This window comes from Barbatula barbatula, assembly GCF_947034865.1.
Source record: "Barbatula barbatula genome assembly, chromosome: 13".
Taxonomy (NCBI): Eukaryota; Metazoa; Chordata; class Actinopteri; order Cypriniformes; family Nemacheilidae; genus Barbatula; species Barbatula barbatula.
In genome coordinates this window covers 7,062,445-7,082,457 of record NC_136776.1, presented here as the reverse complement: position 1 = coordinate 7,082,457, position 20,013 = coordinate 7,062,445, and the positions used below count along the sequence as shown (strand labels likewise).

At 42.1% G+C, this 20,013-nt stretch overlaps 1 long non-coding RNA gene across 1 annotated transcript; it reads left to right on the top strand.

Annotated features, from left to right (window-relative positions):
* Window positions 1-2,921: 2,921 nt before the first annotated feature.
* On the top strand, window positions 2,922-5,490 carry LOC306903112. The gene is made up of 3 exons (XR_013787515.1): window positions 2,922-2,955; window positions 3,810-3,832; window positions 4,528-5,490. It is a non-coding gene; the product is annotated as an uncharacterized lncRNA (long non-coding RNA).
* Window positions 5,491-20,013: the final 14,523 nt, after the last annotated feature.

The following is a 20,013-nucleotide window of genomic DNA, read 5'->3' as shown; positions in this document are numbered from 1 at the left end:
TGTTTTTCCCGCGGTTTTGGAAGTGCACGTGATACGCAACGTAGGATCTCACAGGCAAGTTATCGTGATCGTCATTTGAGGTAATTATGTTTTAAGAAAATATATGATATGAGAGTTTAATGTGTTTAAAAGTGATGCGGTTGTGACGATGGTTTATATAAAAGCTTTTTAAACGGTTAGTTTCTATTTTTCCACAGTGAGTAGCGTAAAACGATAAGGACTAGCTTTAATGGGGCTAATCCGTTTTGTAGGTAGATTCGTGATTGAGGATATACGTTACTATATGTTCAGTTGTCTATTTAAAAAAAACTGTCGAATTCGACACGGCAGGATTTTTATAGCAATATGCAATATAATATGTATTTTGAGTACAATGTTGAGTACGTGTTTTGTTCACTTGGAATACTAGTACCTGAACGCGTCTACCGATCGCAGCGCACGTGTTATAGGCTGTAAAGAACAACTACGCGCAGAAAACTTAAAAAAGGTTAACTTAAGTTTTATTGGTTAACCTTTCAGTTCGTTATGTCACACACAGAAAATATATTGTGTAGATTGCGTTGTCGAATAAAGGCGATGTTAACGAATTGTGCATGTTGTATAATGAAAATGAAAATTCTGTAAGGAATTACTAGCTTTGTAGTTGTACTAAACGCTTTACAACTGCTTGTTTGGATAAACACAGAGAAAGATATTTAGACAAATTTTATAACCAAACAGTCCTTGGACCGCATCGACTGCCATAGTGGCAAAAATAACAAACGTTGTCTAAAGTGCCAGAGAACTTTTGTTGTCCTACATTTTCCTAATAGCAAATTTTATGTTCAACAAAATAAAAACTATAAAGTATTTTTTGTACTATGTTAGGCAATGGGGTCTGAGAACTGTATGGTTACACAGGCATTATTCCAAATATATTTCTTTCTGTTCATCATCACTAAGGTTCATTTTTGGGTGAACTTTGGCCTTAAATATGTATGTCTTGTTGCATATTGTGAGAAACGTTGCTTTTTGTTGGGTACAACTGTTTCTAAGTGTTTAGCTAATGTTTGTTTTACTAGGCAATATTTAAAGGAATGTTTCGCAAAAGTCTTGATTTTAAAGATATTCTGTCTATGATGTAATAATATGTGTATTGAAATGTAAAAAAATTTTTTAATGTTCTTCTTAGGTACGTTAAGCATGGCAAAAAAGGTAAAAGTTGAGGTTGAGGGGTATTTGCACGATGTGTCAGTCTTGTATGAAACAAGACAAAAGAAGAAATATTTCACAGCTTTGCTGCAAGAAGCAGACAGAAATTGCCGGGTTGTGGTATTTGATCCACAGAGGCACAATAGCTTCCAAAAAATTCCAGTAATGTAGATGTTATATGTAGAGGCGAAGGTACTTCGTAAAATCTTTGAGACCAACGTTTTTTCTGGGGAACATGAGGTATTCATATTTGAATGTATTGCTTTTTTGCATGTAAGGCATGGTTTAAAATGTTGGTCATTTTGGTCACAAATGCACCTGAAATTTAACCTGTCCAACCTCTAAATATATTAAAATGCATTTGTGTGTGTGCCCATGTTGTACGATTGCATATAATCTCAACTGGTTTTTCTGTCTTCAGGTGAATGTGACGGTGAAAATTATTACGATGGAGGAAGACACAGAAGGCATGACAAGGAGTCATCATCACCTTCGAAAGCGCACATATGATGTTGCTGATAGTAGTGCCAGCATGTCTTTGTGTGTATGGGGTGGTGATATACTTAATGTAAACAAGTGGTACAATATAACAAATGTGTCAGTTAGGCAGTTTGGTGGTGCCACAGCCTTAAGAGGTTGTTCAAATGGGAAAATCAGATGATAGTCCGGCACAGGCATCTGGAGATATTCTGGATGCTGTAGCGCTTGAAAAATTATTTGAAAGTGCTAGAGATGATAAAGTGGGGCAAGAATTTGATGCGTCATCAGTGGTGTCCAGCAAATTCATGGAAACCTCACGTGAAAGTGATGTTGTTCCACGGGCACTGGGCCAAGGAGCAAGTTATTTAAAAGAGGGAACCAAAGTGACACCAGTTAAACAAACCAACAAAAAGAGCTAATAAGTATGCAATGTAAAGTTGCATTGCCAAGTTCACTTTTATTACTTTTTTGTTAATAGTTTAATGGTTTTTGGTTAATAGTTAATAGTTTAATGGTTTTTTTACAGATTTTTGCTGTATTGTAAATTACTTATTATAGTAAATAATAATTTTGAAACGTGTTTAAAGTGTGAATACTTATGGTTATGTAGAATGTTTTGATGTGGTTTAATGGTACTTTGATATGAGTGATGTTGTTCATTTTTTGGTTGTATTGTAAATTATTATTTGTAGTAAATACAATTTAAAACATGTTTTATGTGAATATACACATATGGTTATGTAGAATAAAAGTTGGACAATGTGTACACTTTGGTCTGTTCTTACGCCACTGAAGTAGTCAAGAGTATAGCTACTGTATTGAGATAATATCCATTTAGGCCTAATCCTGAAAATATTGGACTGATTTAGTAAAGCAAGTGTTTGTTTACAAAGTAGATTATTTGTACTGTAAACAAACACTAAGTACTTTTAATTTCTTTCAAAAACTGGTGTGGACAGGACATGTCCCAGTGGAACCACCTGCAATTTGTGTCGCATTATTTGTATGTGGCTTTTAATGTTGTTAAAAAATAAAGTAACACAGTCACACACGTTTCAATGCGATCTGGGGGGTTTCCATAGGTGTCATTTTTTTTATATTGTACAACCTGTATATTTTATGCCCTACAGCTACACCAAATGTTATTCCTATAGTTAGAATTTTAGAAAACTTCTTGACATTTTATGTTGGATCCACTAGGTGGCGCGTAATTTGTCGTTACAGTTTACGTATTTCCGATTTTAACCGGAAGAGACTGAATTTATTCGACTACTGATGTAACAGGTATGGACACGCAATTTTTCAAACTTATCTGAATTGTAATAACCTTGGGTATCATATTATTACAAAACTAAATAAATTTCCATTTGCATACAGTGTGTGTTGAAATAGTGTTAACGGTTAATACTTTTGTTAGATGTTGAGAAGGAATGCTTATTAATGTGCGTTTGACGTGTACACATTAAGTTGTGAAGCCATTTAATGTTGGTTATAAAACGAAGATTCAGGCCCGACAAACGTCAAAAAACTTTAGGGAACTGTAACTGTATAAAGTTTAAGTCGACAAAGACGACAGTTTATTTGTTCAAATCGTAAATGTGTGCTGTTTTGTCGCTAAGAGACCGTCTGCAAATTACGTGAAATTGGATGAAACGTGAACGATTGTTTTTCAGTTTTGGTTTTATCGTTGTTAATTAAATGTAAACATAGATTGTGCATTTACGATTTTAAAACGTACAGAGATACTGTTTTAGTGTTTAAAAAACAAAGAAGTTTGAATAATCTAATCGTGTGTTCACCGTCTGCACATTGTTGGGATGTAATTTTTCACTGTGCCTTACTTGGGAACTCTTACGATCTTATCTTCCTATTGCTTATCTGCATGTTTTGTTTTACTGGAGCGATCCGAAGGTAGAGGGTTTATTATGCGTTTTTATTCATGTACAACAAAGCTAATTGTCATGAAACCTAACTGAAGAAGTTTCGGCTGCGCAGAAATGCACGCCTGCAGGTGGACTTGCGCGCTGTATCACATGCGTTTAAAATACGTGTGGTGATACGATAGCTTAACATAATCTTTTAGTGTATTTGCGTTTGTTTGTTTATTTATTTATAAACTGTGTTCCCTTGTTTTGCAGAATAAAGTGAAAGCTGATTTAAGGTAATATCTTACCTGTGTATTTGTTTTGTTTATATATATATTATCACAATGTAACCCAAGTGAATATAGCCAACTTGGTAAAGAGCGAGGTCTGTCAATGTTTTAGTATATCAGTATTGCTTTTGCACCAAAAGTTGATATTAAAAGGTAAAACATTTGCTGAAAACAATGTAGTGCTTTAGTTGGTTTTTTTTACTCCATGTTTCTTTGGTAAGTGTGCTTGTGCATTTGAACTTTATTTTAGTATTATGCATAATGTTAGGTTTGGACCGTTTGCAATCGCTATTAATGTTTGCTGAGTAAAGTTATTGTGATGATTTAAACATAAAATATTAGTAATACATTTAGTCCTCAACTATGATGTTTATCTATAATGTTCTCATTCAGCTCTAGTATTCTGATGGTCAGTTTGCATGAAAGCATTCAGAGTTTTATCATGTACATGTTTTTGCTTTGATTCAATAGTTAGTTGTTTTTTGACATGTATTTATGTAAACTGAAAATATTATTGAAGAAAAGAGTATGTTGTAAGGTAAAGTGATCTTAAATAGATATCATAGCAATGCAAACATGACTGCACATGTTTGTGCACTCTCTATCACATTTGTTTTAAATATGTTTGGTGACCAGAGGTGGTTGATTTTATTCATCTTTTAGTGTGTTTGTTTAAAAAGTGTCGTTCTCTTGTATTGCAGAAGACAGTCAAAGCAGATTTGAGGTAAGATATAGTCTTTTGACATAATAGTATCATGCACATATTTTGACATTATTTATGATGTACGTGACATGTTTAACAAATATTTAGCGTCATGTACAACTGGAAACACAATTTCAGGAAAATAAAGGCAAAATCCGGTGCAGGATGTCTTGTTGGAAACATTTGTGTCGTGATATAGTGCTTAAGACCAAATTTTCATATGTCAAATACAATTCTATCATTGATATAATACGGTGTTGTTGTAATGTGAAATATAAGTATTGTTCTTTTCAGGTGGTACTTAATTTTGTTTAAATATATAATCATGTGTCATTTTTACTGTGCAGAATGCCACGTACAAAGAGGAGTGTGCGTTCCCTTGCAGCAAAGAAAAGGATGGCAAAGCGGACGGCTGGTGATGATGCTGGAGAGGTTCTGCCACCTCCTAAAAAAATGGCAGAGAACTCTGAACTGAACTCTGAACTGAACTCTGAATTGAACGCTAAAAACAAATTTGAACTTGTTTTTGAATCAATGTCTTTTATAAAATCTTTTCCAAAACCTATGCTTAATACTGTTCAAATGGCTGCACCAATTTGTAAACCAAATCATGAGCAAGATTCTAAAATAACCATGAATGCTGTTTTTGATTTGTTTCCTCAGAAATCCTACATCACTGGGTCTTTCCATCAAGGAGATCCTCGTTATGTCCAGAATTATGGGAAGCAATGTGCTGTTAACAGTTTAACTGCAATTCTGATGTGTAAATTGAAAAATGTTTTTCAGTGGAGCACCAGTGATATTAATTCTGTGTTATTGCATGGTGATCAATTCTATTCAGACATGGAAGCTGCTGGAAGTATCAGTGACCGCATCAAAGGCTACATGTACGTGGAGGAGCTGCCTGACACACACACACTGAATGATTGTACTTTTGCAATAAACTATGGGACAACATTAAGTGGTTTGTTTGGTGTGACTAGATATCAGAAATCTATGCGTAATGTTTACATGTCTGTAGATAAAGCTCTGACTCGAGCATTTCAGAATTTTGATGCATGTTTGGTGAATGTCCAGAGAAGCATTTGTGCAGCAGTCAAACAAGGCTCCTGGTATGCAGTCATCAATCCACATTCACGAAATCTTGACGGAACATTAGCATGTGAGGGTAAGAGTGTAGTGGTTTTCCACTGTGACATGAGATCTCTGTGCACGCATTTTAAGAAGCTCAGAGCATCACTGGAAGCTGACGGTACTCCCTTTGAAGTAACTGGAGTGAATGCAAACATGAGTGACGTGCCTTCTGTCTCTGTGTACAGTCCAGTAGTCGCGACAGATGCTGAAGCTGAACAAGCGGTAAACGCTAAAATGGAAATTGATGTAAGTCTCAATCATTGTGTTATTGATGTCACAAGCACAGATTGATGAACATTAAAACAATGTTCTGCGTGTTCAAAATTGGAGAGAGGCCAGTTAAGAAAATTTTGAAATTTATTGATCAGAAGTCTCAAACAATACAGCCGCTGGGTGAGTTCTCAGACGTAAAGTCTTATATCAAGAACCGACCCCCGAAAAACACATTCACAAGCTTTTATATGGTATTTCTCGCCGAGTCTCTTCAGCTAGGGTCCAATCAGCTTTCTCTTCTTTGTCTGGTCTCCAGCCAACCAGCTCACTGTCCTGTTTTTCAAATCACCATCTGTAACGCATTATATAGAGGCCCCCACAATCCACCACATTCCATGGGGCTCCCTGTGTAATCTAATCTTTACACACACACATACCGTTTCCTGTGGAAAAATACACTCAATATCATCCCCAACTCTTGGCTAACACAACTCACACACTTGGTTATATTTTCAACATATTATGCACAATTAGTAATCTATAATGATAAGTAATCCTAAAGCATATTAAATGTAAAGGCACGTTTAATACCACAATAAGATCCTTCAGTGTACACATTTCTTCCCCCAAAAAGATGTTTCTTGTTCCACACACACGCACAAGCAGAACATACACCCCCCACTTACTGACCACATTCCGATCTCTGGCAACATCTAGCAACTGTACAACTCTCAGCTTCAAGCTTTTGTTCACAATCATGTCATGTACGAAAATACATCTGATTTTGTCACGATCGTGGTAGTGGAAGAACCCAATTGCAAGGCAGCGGAGATGAAGGGGTTAACGAACAGACTTTAATAATAAAACAGGAACAAAACATAAACACCCTCGATGGGGAAAACACTATTAAACAAGACACCAACTGAAAACCAAACAAGACCAGCAAACACTCAATAGACTATCAGGAAACATGAACACTCCAACAGGGCAGGACACAAGAATATGTACAGCCAACGAGCACAAGACAATAGACAAGAGGGTATTATATAGGGAGACTAACAAAGGGGATAACGATGGGCAGGTGTGGGTAATGCGACACAGGAGGAGAGCAATACTAGAAACGAGAGGGGCAGGGCCAAATGACGAGACAGAAGAGAACGCATATTATGTCCTGATTGACCATAATATGATCCTCTCCACAAAAAACACGTGGGTCTGTCATGATTCTGCCCCTAGACCAGAAAATTAAGACAAGAGCAGGCAGAATCATGACAGGACCCCCCCCCTTTAATGAACGCCCCCTGGCGTTCACCAAAGGAGCAGACTAACGAGACAAGACTGACTGGGAAACAGACAACATCCAACAAAACATGGTAAAAAACAACAAGGGCAGACAGGCAAGAATAATCAATGGGTTGGGGTGACATAATTAAAATAACAAAAAGGGGAGGGGGGTGGGGGAACACAAGAGTTCATGGGGGGAACACAAGAGTCCAGGGGGGTAAATCCGTAGGGATTGGCACAAGGGGGAACAGTCTTTGTCCCTGGCGCTCGGAAGCGCGGAGTACCAGGGTACACCCTGGGGGGCGGCGCTCGAGATCGCGGAGGCCAAGAGGTTCTGGGAGGGGCCGGCTGAGGAACAGGACTTGAGGCCGGCAGGGCAGGACTTGACGCCGGCTGGAAGGCCGGCAGGGCAGGACTTGACTCTGGTCTGGGTGCAGGTGGGACCACCGGACTTGGGACCACCGGACTTGGGACCACCGGACTTGGGACCACCGGACTTGGGACCACCGGACTTGGGACCACCGGACTTGGGACCACCGGACTTGGGACCACCGGACTTGGGACCACCGGACTTGCGACCACCGGACTTGGGACCACCGGACTTGGGACCACCGGACTTGGGACCACCGGACTTGGGACCACCGGACTTGGGACCACCGGACTTGGGACCACCGGACTTGGGACCACCGGACTTGGGACCACCGGACTTGGGACCACCGGACTTGGGACCACCGGACTTGGGACCACCGGACTTGGGACCACCGGACTTGGGACCACCGGACTTGGGACCACCGGACTTGGGACCACCGGACTTGGGACCACCGGACTCCAAGCCGCCCTCCGTTGCCTCTTCTTCCTCAGCCGAGCCACCCGCCTGGTGGTCGGCTGCAGGAACGACGAGAATGGGATGGACAGCTCGGGATTGGAGGCCTCGGACGAGGACCCCCAGGATTCCCGTCTCCCCCGCTTGCCAGTGAGACTGGGCGGTTGTGGAGAGGCTGCAGAGGCTGGAGAGTGGTGCGTGGCAATGCCCACAACACCCATCTGCAGAGGACCACTCTCGGGTATCGCTACCAGCGGAGATGAGTAAAATGGGTTCGATGAGGTCACGGACTCCGAACGCTCTGCGGCAGTTAACCACACGGCGTCGAAATCCAACGGCCTCATCGCCCTCATCTCGGAGCAAGAGAGAGCTCTCTGAGACCGGCGTTGAAAAGCACCGCCAGCTCCCTCTCCCCGAACGCACCTTGTTCCGCGATGTCCAGGAACCTCCCCACATACTCATCCACAGTCTCATTCCCCTGGCGAAGACTGCAGAGGCGACGGGCCAAGCTGGACCGGTCAGTTTCCATGCTGCCGCTGGGTTCTGTAGTGGCTCTTTGGTTCTGTCACGATCGTGGTAGTGGAAGAACCCAATTGCAAGGCAGCGGAGATGAAGGGGTTAACGAACAGACTTTAATAATAAAACAGGAACAAAACAAACACCCTCGATGGGGAAAACACAATTAAACAAGACACCAACTGAAAACCAAACAAGACCAGGAAACACTCAATAGACTATCAGGAAACATGAACACTCCAACAGGGCAGGACACAAGAATATGTACAGCCAACGAGCACAAGACAATAGACAAGAGGGTATTATATAGGGAGACTAACAAAGGGGATAACGATGGGCAGGTGTGGGTAATGCGACACAGGAGGAGAGCAATACTAGAAACGAGAGGGGCAGGGCCAAATGACGACACAGAAGAGAACGCATATTATGTCCTGATTGACCATAATATGATCCTCTCCACATAAAACACGTGGGTCTGTCATGATTCTGCCCCTAGACCAGAAAATCAAGACAAGAGCAGGCAGAATCATGACAGATTTAAACAAAATTAATCATCCCTTTTTATATCGATCTATATATTGATCTTAATTCCCACAATTCCCTCTCTTGACCACTAAAAGTGGTCACAAATTATGACAATCATCGTTATCCTCCTCATCTAGGAAGTGGTCGCCAGACAATAGAGGCATGGTATATTTGGGAGGGGTTAGGTCTGTCTTTTCTATTGCCGCTAATATCAATCGGTTACATAGTGATCTGATACAGGGAATACAACAGCATCCACATGAGACCAAAATACCTACAAATACAGCTATTGATACGACAATCGACATTATTACTGATTTCCATTTGCCTAGTGCCTTGTCTACCCAATCTCCAATAGGATTATTCACTCCTGAATGTTCCTTCATTTCGATAGACAAAGTTTTCAAACCTTCCAATGCCCTCGTCACTGATCCGTCTGGTGCTGTATTATTAGGAATATAAGTACAGCAAAGATCACCAAACATAACACATACTCCTCCCTTTTCTGCCAACAACATGTCCAGAGCCATACGGTTCTGTATAGCCATCAGTGAAGTTGGTGCTAGCTGTTCAGCTAAACCATCTACTGCATCCCTTGTCATATTTGCTAATCTCATCACATTATAATGCACATAATTAATCCTATCTACATTCTTGTTTGGGGTGACTGGAAAAAGAGCAGCTATTATTGGTATATTCTCAAAACCTGCTGCCACTTGGTTCGCTAGTTTATATTCATCCGGTACACCTCATGGAATTCCTATCGCGTCAATGTACGTCGGACTATTTAATGATAAATCTACACTTGATCCTATTGCTCTCTTTGTAATGATGTGTCTTCTACGTCTTCTAGTCAATGTTGCTGAATTCACAGTTTCCGTTCTGACTGCTCTGTCTCCTATCAGGGTTATTGGGGCTCCCAATCTTACCAAAGCACACACTCCCTTTGCCTGCTCAGGTATCCTAGTAAACAATCTTCGATCCCCACAATAATAATACAAACCTGCCCTAGCCCACGTACCTATCTCAGTCCCATTATCTACTATGATCTGATCACACCACTCCTTATTTATCTCCCCCAGGTTGCTGGTTGGTTATAGACGTTTAATATCATAGCAAGTATAATTTGCTTTCTTTGGTGTAAATGGACCTGCCCGTGAAATATTGGTTATTGGTGGGAATATTGCTGCTAGTGTGGTACAATTTTTTGGACTGGCCAGCCGTGTCAATGCCAACATACACTCATAGCCCCACGTATCGTTTTGGTACAACGGGGCTGGTTCAATATATAAATGGGGTCTTGCATTAGCACATCCTACACAATCATCTAAGCTCTGTTCTCTGGCTGTGGTAATTATCCATTCCAGCCACAAATTATTTTCCCCATACCCTGTGGCTCTTTCTATCATATCTTCTGGTTTTAACATGGTGTAATCTATTTCTACCACTCCATTCTTTTGTCCTACCGATAATGGCTCAGCTACTGTCCCATTTCTTTCCTCCTCAGGTGAACTGTCCACAACAAATTTTATTACTGCTTTTCTATCTGTTCCTTGCATGTGCACCCCCATTATAAGGAAAAACTCCCCTGTATAATTGGCTGATCCCGTTCTGGTGGATATTGAAAGGGTAAGTGGATTTTGGCTTGCACTGTAATCTCTCTGCATTTTGAAATCAAATTTTGCTGAAGTACGGGTCCAAAGGCTGGGTTCTTTTGGGGTCCAACCACCGGTATATGCTATTACGTTGTTCCATGACGGACACCATTCGGCCCTATGGGTTTGCCTAGACCGGTACGCCTTACAAACACTGTCCATATTCCCGTCCATACATACATATACCTCGTACCCCCTCCATGAGCTATTTTTTCCCCCACAATTTATGACAGCGCATAGGTCGAAAGTAAATGATGTGGGCTTACCCCAAACATAGTTAATTACAAGTTGTTTACATGGTAACCTCGTATCGGCTATGGCCCTTTCGTATCTCGGTTTCGATATGGTGTTGTTGCTTTCCTGACCCTCAATTAGGCTAAAAATGATTCCTACTACAACTCCTGTAATTATTAATAGGATCCCCAACAGCTTACAGTTTTCCCACAGCTTCATCTCGTTACCCTCTCTTGGACTTTAAAGGAACAATAAACACAATCTTGAAAATTTAAATGGTTAAACACACAGTACACTTAATGGGAATATGCGATTAAGTTAAAATCACACAAACTGTACCTAATTGTAAGGACTAAATGGTTATACGTTCATGAATATGGCAGTATGCAAATCACAATAGCAATATAAAAATATGAAAAATATGGAAAATACTGGATATGTAATATGAAAACTGTGAATATAAAAATATGAAAAATAGTAAATATGGAAAATGTGAATATTAAAATTGAATAATCACAATAACAACAATATATATTGATTATAAAGAATTAGAAAGAAAATTAAGATATAGAGATTACGATAAAAATTTATATGAAAATGTTGATAACCCTTTATTATAATGAGTATATGGTTATCACTATCTGTACTCCTGTGAACACCTATCTCAATATACTCTTGACTTTTTGAAAATCTATTTTTTGCACTATATTTTTAATGCCACTGTTGTTGATGCTTGTGTCCCACTTTCTGCTCCAGAGATACCCTCCCCCTTTTGGACCTGAGCCCCCAGGTCCACAGCAGTCTCTGACAGCGACCTGTTTGGTGGATCACAGTTAACACAAGAAGACAAGTGATACCAGGTGTCGCCCTTGCCAGATAGACGGACACAATGTGATGTCCTTGCTGTCACTTTCAGAGGCTCCGTCCAGCGTGGCTCATTCCACTTCCTTCGAAACTTCTTCAGGCGCACCCACTGTGAACAGGCCTCGACAGGTTCTCCAGCAATGTCAGAGGGAGTCTGCTGAGAGAAATGTTGAATCATAGCAGTCAGTTTGTCAAAATATACACAATGTGAAAGTGGTACACAGGTGTCCGGCTTCAGCGGCGTCGACGGTCCTGGAAAAGATCTACCTGTAAGCAATTCAAAAGGTGTAAAGCCAGTGATTCTGTTAACAGAGGAACGTACAGACAGTAGAGCCAACGGAAGAGCTGATAGCCATGATAATTTGGTCTGTGCACAGATTTTAGCCAATTTAAGTTTCAGTGTTAGGTTCATCCGTTCGACCTTACCTTGCGATTCAGGATGATAGACGGCCCCAAACGCATGCGTTAGACCCAGCGATTTCTCTACGATTTTTAAATGCTAATTTTGAACTATCACCAACAAATACCGTTTCCCTTGCACCCTCTCTACCATGTCTGTAAAGTCAATCACGATTTCCTCTCCTGGGCCTCGCAACGGCAAAAATGTGCCCTTCAACTGTTTTAAAGTTGGTTTGATGTTATGTTTTTGACAAATGTCGCATGAAAGTACAAAGTTAGACACCATAGCTGTCAAAAAAGGATGCCACCAATATTGCAATGTTTTCATCATCTGTTTTGAACTCACGTGCGACATAGTGTGTGCTTGGTTCATGATAGAGCGTGACAGGCTCACGGGCAATGCTGGTCTGCCATCTGGGGCCTGCCACAGACCATCTGGTGCACACAGGGCCCCATACTCTGTCCACATCGACAGTTCTTCTGGTGTGCATTTGCCATGTTCGGCCACAAGTGTTTCTCTGCTGAAAGATGGTAACAATTTCAATATGAACAGTCAGTCTGCACCATCATGGTCACCTGATAGCCTGCAGCTGTTTTGGCAGCCAAGTCAGCAGCCTCATTTCCCCGTGCTACAGCACTGTCTGTTTTACAGTGGCCCTGACATTTTATGACAGCAACAGCTGCTGGAAATTTCAATGCGTCCAACAGTGCACGTGCTTCTGCGTCATGTGCTATAGGCCTACCAGACATAGTGACGAATCCACTCCTTTGCCAAACTGCGAGTTCGACATGGATAGCACCCACGACATAAGCTGAGTCACTGTAAATGTTGACTTTACCAGAGCCTGCAAGTTTTAGTGCTTGTGCGACCGCAATTAGTTCTACTCTCTGTGCTGACTGCTTGCCTTCTATTTTTGCTGCTTCCCTAGTGGTGTAACCTGAGTCTGTTTGCTACACAACAGAGTAAGCCGAGACCAAAGAGCCGTCATGAGCTCTGAAACAGCACCCATCCGTGAAAAGTGTAATCACGTCCGAGGCTTCAGGGATAGGGGTTGCAGTTAGGTCCTGGCGAACACGAGATGCCAGGTCAGTGATTGGTGCACAGTCATGTGGTTTCCCTTTGGTGAACAAATCTGCCATGTTAATGCCGTCGTGTTTATATGTTATGTTTGGCGCCGTTAGACATTTGGACAATTTTCTCTGCCTCAACGGTGAAAATGTAAATGATTCAGAGTTGACAAACGACATGACAGAGTGCGTGGTCAGGACCGTTAACTGATGACCCATCACAATGTGTGATGTCTTTTCAATGATCTTTGCCAATCCTGCAGCGAACCTGGCACAAGCCGGCTGGCGTTGTTCAATGGCGTCCATTAGGACACTGACATACATGAGCACACGTCTAGCACTGGACTGCTTCTGGAAAAGTACTCCATGTGCGCTATTCCCTGTTTCAGAAACGTCTAGGAAAAATGCCTTGCTGTAATCAGGGCTATGCAGATATGCTGCATGTGACGGCTCCCCTTTCAATTTAATGAACGCGGTTTCTGCTTCAGGGGTCCATGTTAACTTTGCCTGCACATTTCTCATGCCTTGTTCCTTGACCATGTCTCGTAATGGCTTGGTGACCGCTACATACATAGGGATAAAGTTTCTGCCGAAACCTGTCAATCCCAGAAAGGAAAGCATGTCCTTCACATTGTGTGGCTTTGGGTGTGACAAAATGCCATCATGTTGGCGATCAGACAATGTTGTGCCTTGGCCTGTGACTAAACGGCCCATGAAAGTAACAGATGGCCTGCTAACCTGCAGTTTTTCTTTACTAACCTTGAACCCAGACGCATGCAGCTGTCTCAGAATGGCGCCCGTTGCTTTTAAGCAATCTTCGTTGGTTACGGCTGCCAGCAAAAGATCATCAACATACATTATTAGAACGCAATCTACAGGTAACACACAATTGATCAGCTGAGTTTTCAGGACCTGATTGAATATCCCTGGTGATAAAATAAAGCCCTGTGGAAGTCTGTTATAAGAATATTGACATTTTCGGTAAGTGAAAGTCAGGCACGATTCACATTCTTCTGAGATTGGTATACAGAAAAAAGCGTTGGCCAAATCAATGCATGTGACCATTGGTGAGCTGGGGTCAAATTTGAGATGGCAGTATATGGGTTTGGTACGGCCATTGTTGGTGTTGCCACCAGGCTGTTTACTCGACGCAGATCATGGACTAATCTATATTTGTTTGTGTCTGGTTTCTTGACAGGAAAGATCGGGGTGTTCCATGGCGATCACCATGGAATAATGACACCTTTCTCCACTAAACCTTGAACAGTGGGTGCAATGCCTTCCTCTGCCTCCCTTTTGTTAGGATATTGTGGGACCCAAACTGGTTCTGTCGATTTTAACTGAAATGTGACTGGCTCAATGTTACAGAGGCCAACGTCCGTTGGACCTTGTGACCAGAGGTCGTCCGGCTGGCTGTTAATTAACTGCTCAGCTCCGGGACCATCTGTTAGTTCGCGACCATGGCTTCTTGTAATTTCGAGATGAGTTAATTGGCCCCTATCGGCCGTTTTTTGTTTGACCCAATATGAATCTGTCATACGCGAATACAAAACCCCTACAATGCCAGAGGGCTCCCAATCGGTCACCAAGCGCAACCTCTTTGTCATAGCTCCTAACTCTCGAGCTTCATGGCCTGGATGCAGTGCCATAGAAATGTGAGGTTCAGCTGTGTCTGCCATTTCATACCATATCTGTTGTTCTGGTGTCAGTGTAACTGGAACTACTACACCCTCTTGTCCTACATATAGACCCTCCCCTGTGAGTGTCCACATTTGGCCCTCAATGTCATGGAACATTTCCTGGTATGTGACAGTGTCATTCCGGTCATAAAATAGTGTACAATGCAGGGGGTCGATGGGAGGTAAATAGACAGCTAAGTCTTTGATCCAGGGCGACTGATTCTTATACAGTGCCCTGGCCCCTGATTGAGAATCATCTAATTCCACCCAATATATGTCTGCCATCTCCTGCAAGGGTCCTCCCAACAAAACCTGCTGGCGGCCCTCTCTACTGTGTGCCTGTGAACAGTCGACTTTAGTGCCGTCCGGGAACGTGACTGTGACACCCTCTGGTGAGCATAAAATGTTTGCACCCAATTTAATCAACAGGTCTCTGCCCAATAAGGGAACAGGTGCTTTTGTGGCGTACAGAAATGAGTGTGACAGGGACTGATTTGCCACTTTCGTGGTAAGAGGAACAGTAAGATGCCAATGTTCTAACCCTCCAGAGAATCCCAACAGTCTTGTGCCCCTCGTTACTGTGGAGTATGTTGCTCCGGTATCTACCAAAGCTGTTAGTGGCCTGTTGTTGACCACTAAAATCATGTAAGGCTCAGCCAAACCTCGCATGATTGTTCTCTGTTGGTTCTGTCAACAGTCCGCGCCTTCCCCCTGGCCCCAAGTCGGGTTCAAGGGCGCCTGAATCGAGTGGGGAGGTGGGTGTTGTTGCTCCGGGTATTTTGGAGTTTGTGGTCCTCTGCCACGACCACTGGGCCCACCTCTATGAGGATCCCATCCCCCCGCAGGTGGTCCCATATACTGGCTGTCCCCTGCCATGGGACAATCTCTCCACCAATGATCAGTCCCCCCACACTGATGACATGCACCCATGTGGCGCACCCCTCCCCCACTCGGCTTCCCCCTAGCCCATCCGCTATTGCCCCGTGGCCTATACCCTCCCCATGGTTTTATTAATTGGAAATTAGGGACATGTCCTCCCTGAGCATAGCCAAAAGTTTCAGGTGTGACTATGGGAAAAGGTGGGGTCTTCACCCCGGGCTGCCCGTCAAAGCCGCTGCTCACAGGACGTTGTGGCATTTGTTTTGGTTTTTTACTGTCTGCCTTAGCCATTTCTAATTGTAGTTTTAACAATTGTTGCTTTGTCTTTTCTAATTCCTCCTGTTCTTTATCCTGCTTATCGACTGATCTGTCAATATGGAACACTAGATGTCTTTCCCACATTTCGTTGCTGGCAACTGGAGTGTCAGGATTACATTCCATTGCCTGCTTGACACCATTGGGGGCCCCTGTCATTACGGCAGTTCTAAATATATCACGCGTAATTGGATTATTTAGACTATTTTCTTCTACCATCTGCTCCCATTCAGCTGCGCATCTAAAATAGTAACTCGCTCCAGTCTCACCAGGCTTAATGCGGAACTTAATGTTTTGGTATACGGTTGGGGGTGTTGGAAATTTTTCTCTGAGGGCCCTGGCGATCGCTGTACTGACAGTGGTATACCGTGCGTCATTGGGTTCGTCTTCAAGGTTTGCATCCTTCTCAAACTCTGCCATCTGCGAAACAGTAAAAACTTGGCCTAAAAGGCATCTTATGTCTCCTACCGCCAAGGTGGTGCCGTGGCACAATGCCATCAACTTTGTAAGCCATCTGCCTCCACCAGATGTAATGGGGGGCAATTTTGCCAACACAGCTGTCATGTCACTATGGCTCCAGGGCTGGTACTTTGGTACCCCTCGGTTGCCCTGTAACAGAGACATGTTAGTTGCCCCTCCTGACATTAGTTGGGCGTTTGGCACATTAACATTCCTTTCATCATACTCACTACCTGGGCGACACATACTGTCCCATTGTCTCTCTTGAGGGGGAGTGAATTGACAGGCTGGAGTGTACTGACAGGCTCTGGTACGACTCCTAGTACCCTGTGACACTGGGGTAGACATCATAGTTCCTTTAATAACTACGTCCCTACATACCTGCAGTGGCCCTCCATCCTCACTGTTATTACATGCTCCCTGTCCCTTCATGTCTTTGTCTTCCTCCTCATTGTGCACTACTCGTGCACTTTGGCTTGTTATGCTATTCTTTCTTTGTATGGTTTCCTGTTTATTTACCATTAATTCTAATTGTGCTGTCAACACGTTTATTTGATCCTTTAAAACATCTAGATCTGGCATGTCTACCTCCACCATCGAGTCTTTCACATTCACTTGCACTTGCTGTGAAGCTGGTATGTAGGGCGGGGGCAACAGCTTATTCAAATCAGGATATAAGGGGGCGGTCTCAGTATGACGCGAGATACTGGCTCCTGCACTTCCTGACTCTCTCACCATTTCTTTCTCTGGCTCCTCCGATTGCACATGTCCTGTGCCCCCCCTAGGGGAACTCAAAGCAATTGCAGTCAAAGCAATGCGTGTCCACAGGCGTAATTCTTCTCTCAATCTCTCTTCCTCCTTTCTATGCTTATTTTTATCTAACCACTTCACATCTTTTCCTCCTTCTACATGTTTGTTTAAACTTGCGTGCGCTTTTTCCTCCATTTCTCTGATTTTTGGAGTGATCTTAATCAACACTTTCTCAGATTCCTTCCACACATTCTCCATGCAAATTTGACTCCATTTGTTTCCCCAGATTTTCCTGTCCTTTTTACGATTTTTCGGCTCTGATTGGGCCATTAGCATATCAACAATTTTTTCCCATTGTATAATTACAGGGGAATTCCCATAAATCACACACTTCTTCTCAAATTCAGACATTTTACACAACTATATTACAGTATACAATACACAATTAATACACACAGTTTACTATACTTTTTAAAAGTAATATTCAGTACACAATATACTATTAATATACACAGTTTAATCGGCTTTTAGCGTACTATGGTGTTGGTCACCCACACGCTTTTTAACGCATTTATCCCCGTTTATTCACCTTTATCATGCAGCAAGGCTTTAATACCTGCCGTTGTTTTAAAAGCTTTTAACAATTTATTCACTTTTATCATGCAGCAAGGCTTTAATACTTGCCGGTGTTTTAAAAGCACCCTTTATCATGCCGCAAGGCTTCTATACTTGCAGGTGTTTTAAAGGGATTTAACAATTTATAGTTTTCGTAACTATCGTGACGCGGGTCTCTCACCCCGTCTTCCAATATATTTAAAAAAATATCTTTTTTATTCTGATCAACAAATATCAATGATTTTAAATTTTTAATCAATGGTACGGATATACTTCAAACTCAACACATAAATTTAGAATATCCAATCTGCAGAAGTTCGTTTAAACAGGTCTCTGCTCACCTTTGGTTATTCTGTCGACAGTGTGTTGAATTAAAAGTTGTCTCGCCCCGATTTTCGGTCAATCCCCGAGTATGGTTCTCTTTAGATGCCTTTTTCTCCAATCGCGTCCGGGGTCACCATCTGATGAACATTAAAACAATGTTCTGCGTGTTCAAAAATTGGAGAAAGGCCAGTTCAGAAAACGTTGAAATTTATTGATCAGAAGTCTCAAACAAACAGCTGTTTCGGTGGATTCTCAGACTCAAAACCGTCTTACAAAGAAATCGACCACCAGAAACAGCTTTACAGCTATTTATATGTATTTTTCGTCGGGTCTGTTCTCCATGGCGGGGTCCAATCAGATCGTCTCCCCTTTGTCTGCATTCCAGCCAATCAGCTCACTGCCTTGTTTTTCAAACCACCATCCATCTGTAACAAATTATATAGGAGCCCCCTCAATCCACCACATTCCATGGGGCTCCCCGTGTAATCTAATCTTTACACACACACATAGCAATTTCCTGTGGAAAAAGCCCCACAGTATCAGCCCTAAATTCTTGGTTACACACTGGTTATATTTTGTAAAGGCACGTTTAAACCACAATAAAAAACACAATAAAAATCCTTCAAAAGTAACCCATTCCCTGTCATACTCTCTCTTCTTTTTCTTCCTATCCATGTCTTAAATTAGAGCAGTGGTTCTTAACCTTGTTGGAGGTACTGAACCCCACCAGTTTCATATGCGCATTCACCGAACCCTTCTTAATTGGAAAAATAAAATATGATTTTTTTCAAATTCAAAACGGGTATATATTTTACTGGTGCACAAAATGAACCGTGCATCAACATCACTGTGTTTTAAAGAACAAAACCATTAAAACTTTATTTTTACACAAAAACACAATAATGAATATTTACTGCAAGTCAGTGTGACTCCTGCTGTTGCCTTTCAGAGACCAGTTCAGAAATGCGCGGCTTCACCTTAGCAAGTGCCACTCTCATGTCATTTTCGCAACAAAGTCTGTTCCTTTTCTTCGTTTTTATGTCCAGCATCCTCGAAAAGGATTGCTCGCAAAGATATGTTGTAACAAACGGTATGAAAATCTCCAGAGCTTTCTTAGCAATAACAGGGTACTTTACCATTTGTTGACACCAAAACGTTGAGAGCGTTATTGTTCTGAAGAGTTGCTGTTGAACCTGGCTCTGCTGAATTTCAATGATTTCATCAAGGTATGTCCCCGGGATAACCACCGAACGTTAGAATGGTACAGAAGTACCTCGAATTCAGAGCCCATTTCTTTACACAGCTCACTGAAGATGCGGTGCCTCAGAGCACTGTTTCGCACATAGTTCACGCATTCCACTACAATTTTTAATACTTCTGCCAGTTTTGGAGGCAAGGTTTTTGTTGCCAACGCATGCCTGTGCAGAATACAATGTGTAACAATGATGTGTGGTGCATCGGCTTTCACTAGCGCACCAAAACCAGACTTTCTTCCCAGCATGACTGGAGCTCCGTCCGAACAAACTGCAGAAACCATATCCCACGAAAGATTGTTGTCTTTGAAGAAGTCATCCATGAGTTTCTTCACATCGGCTGCCTTAGTTGTTGTTGTAAGAGGCTTACAAAATAAAAAATCTTCCTTTATCACGTCGTCTTTCACATAGCGCACAAATACAGCAAACTGGCTTAGATTGGAAACGTCTGTGGTCTCGTCGAGTGGAAGGCTGAATTTTGTCGGGCTAGAAATC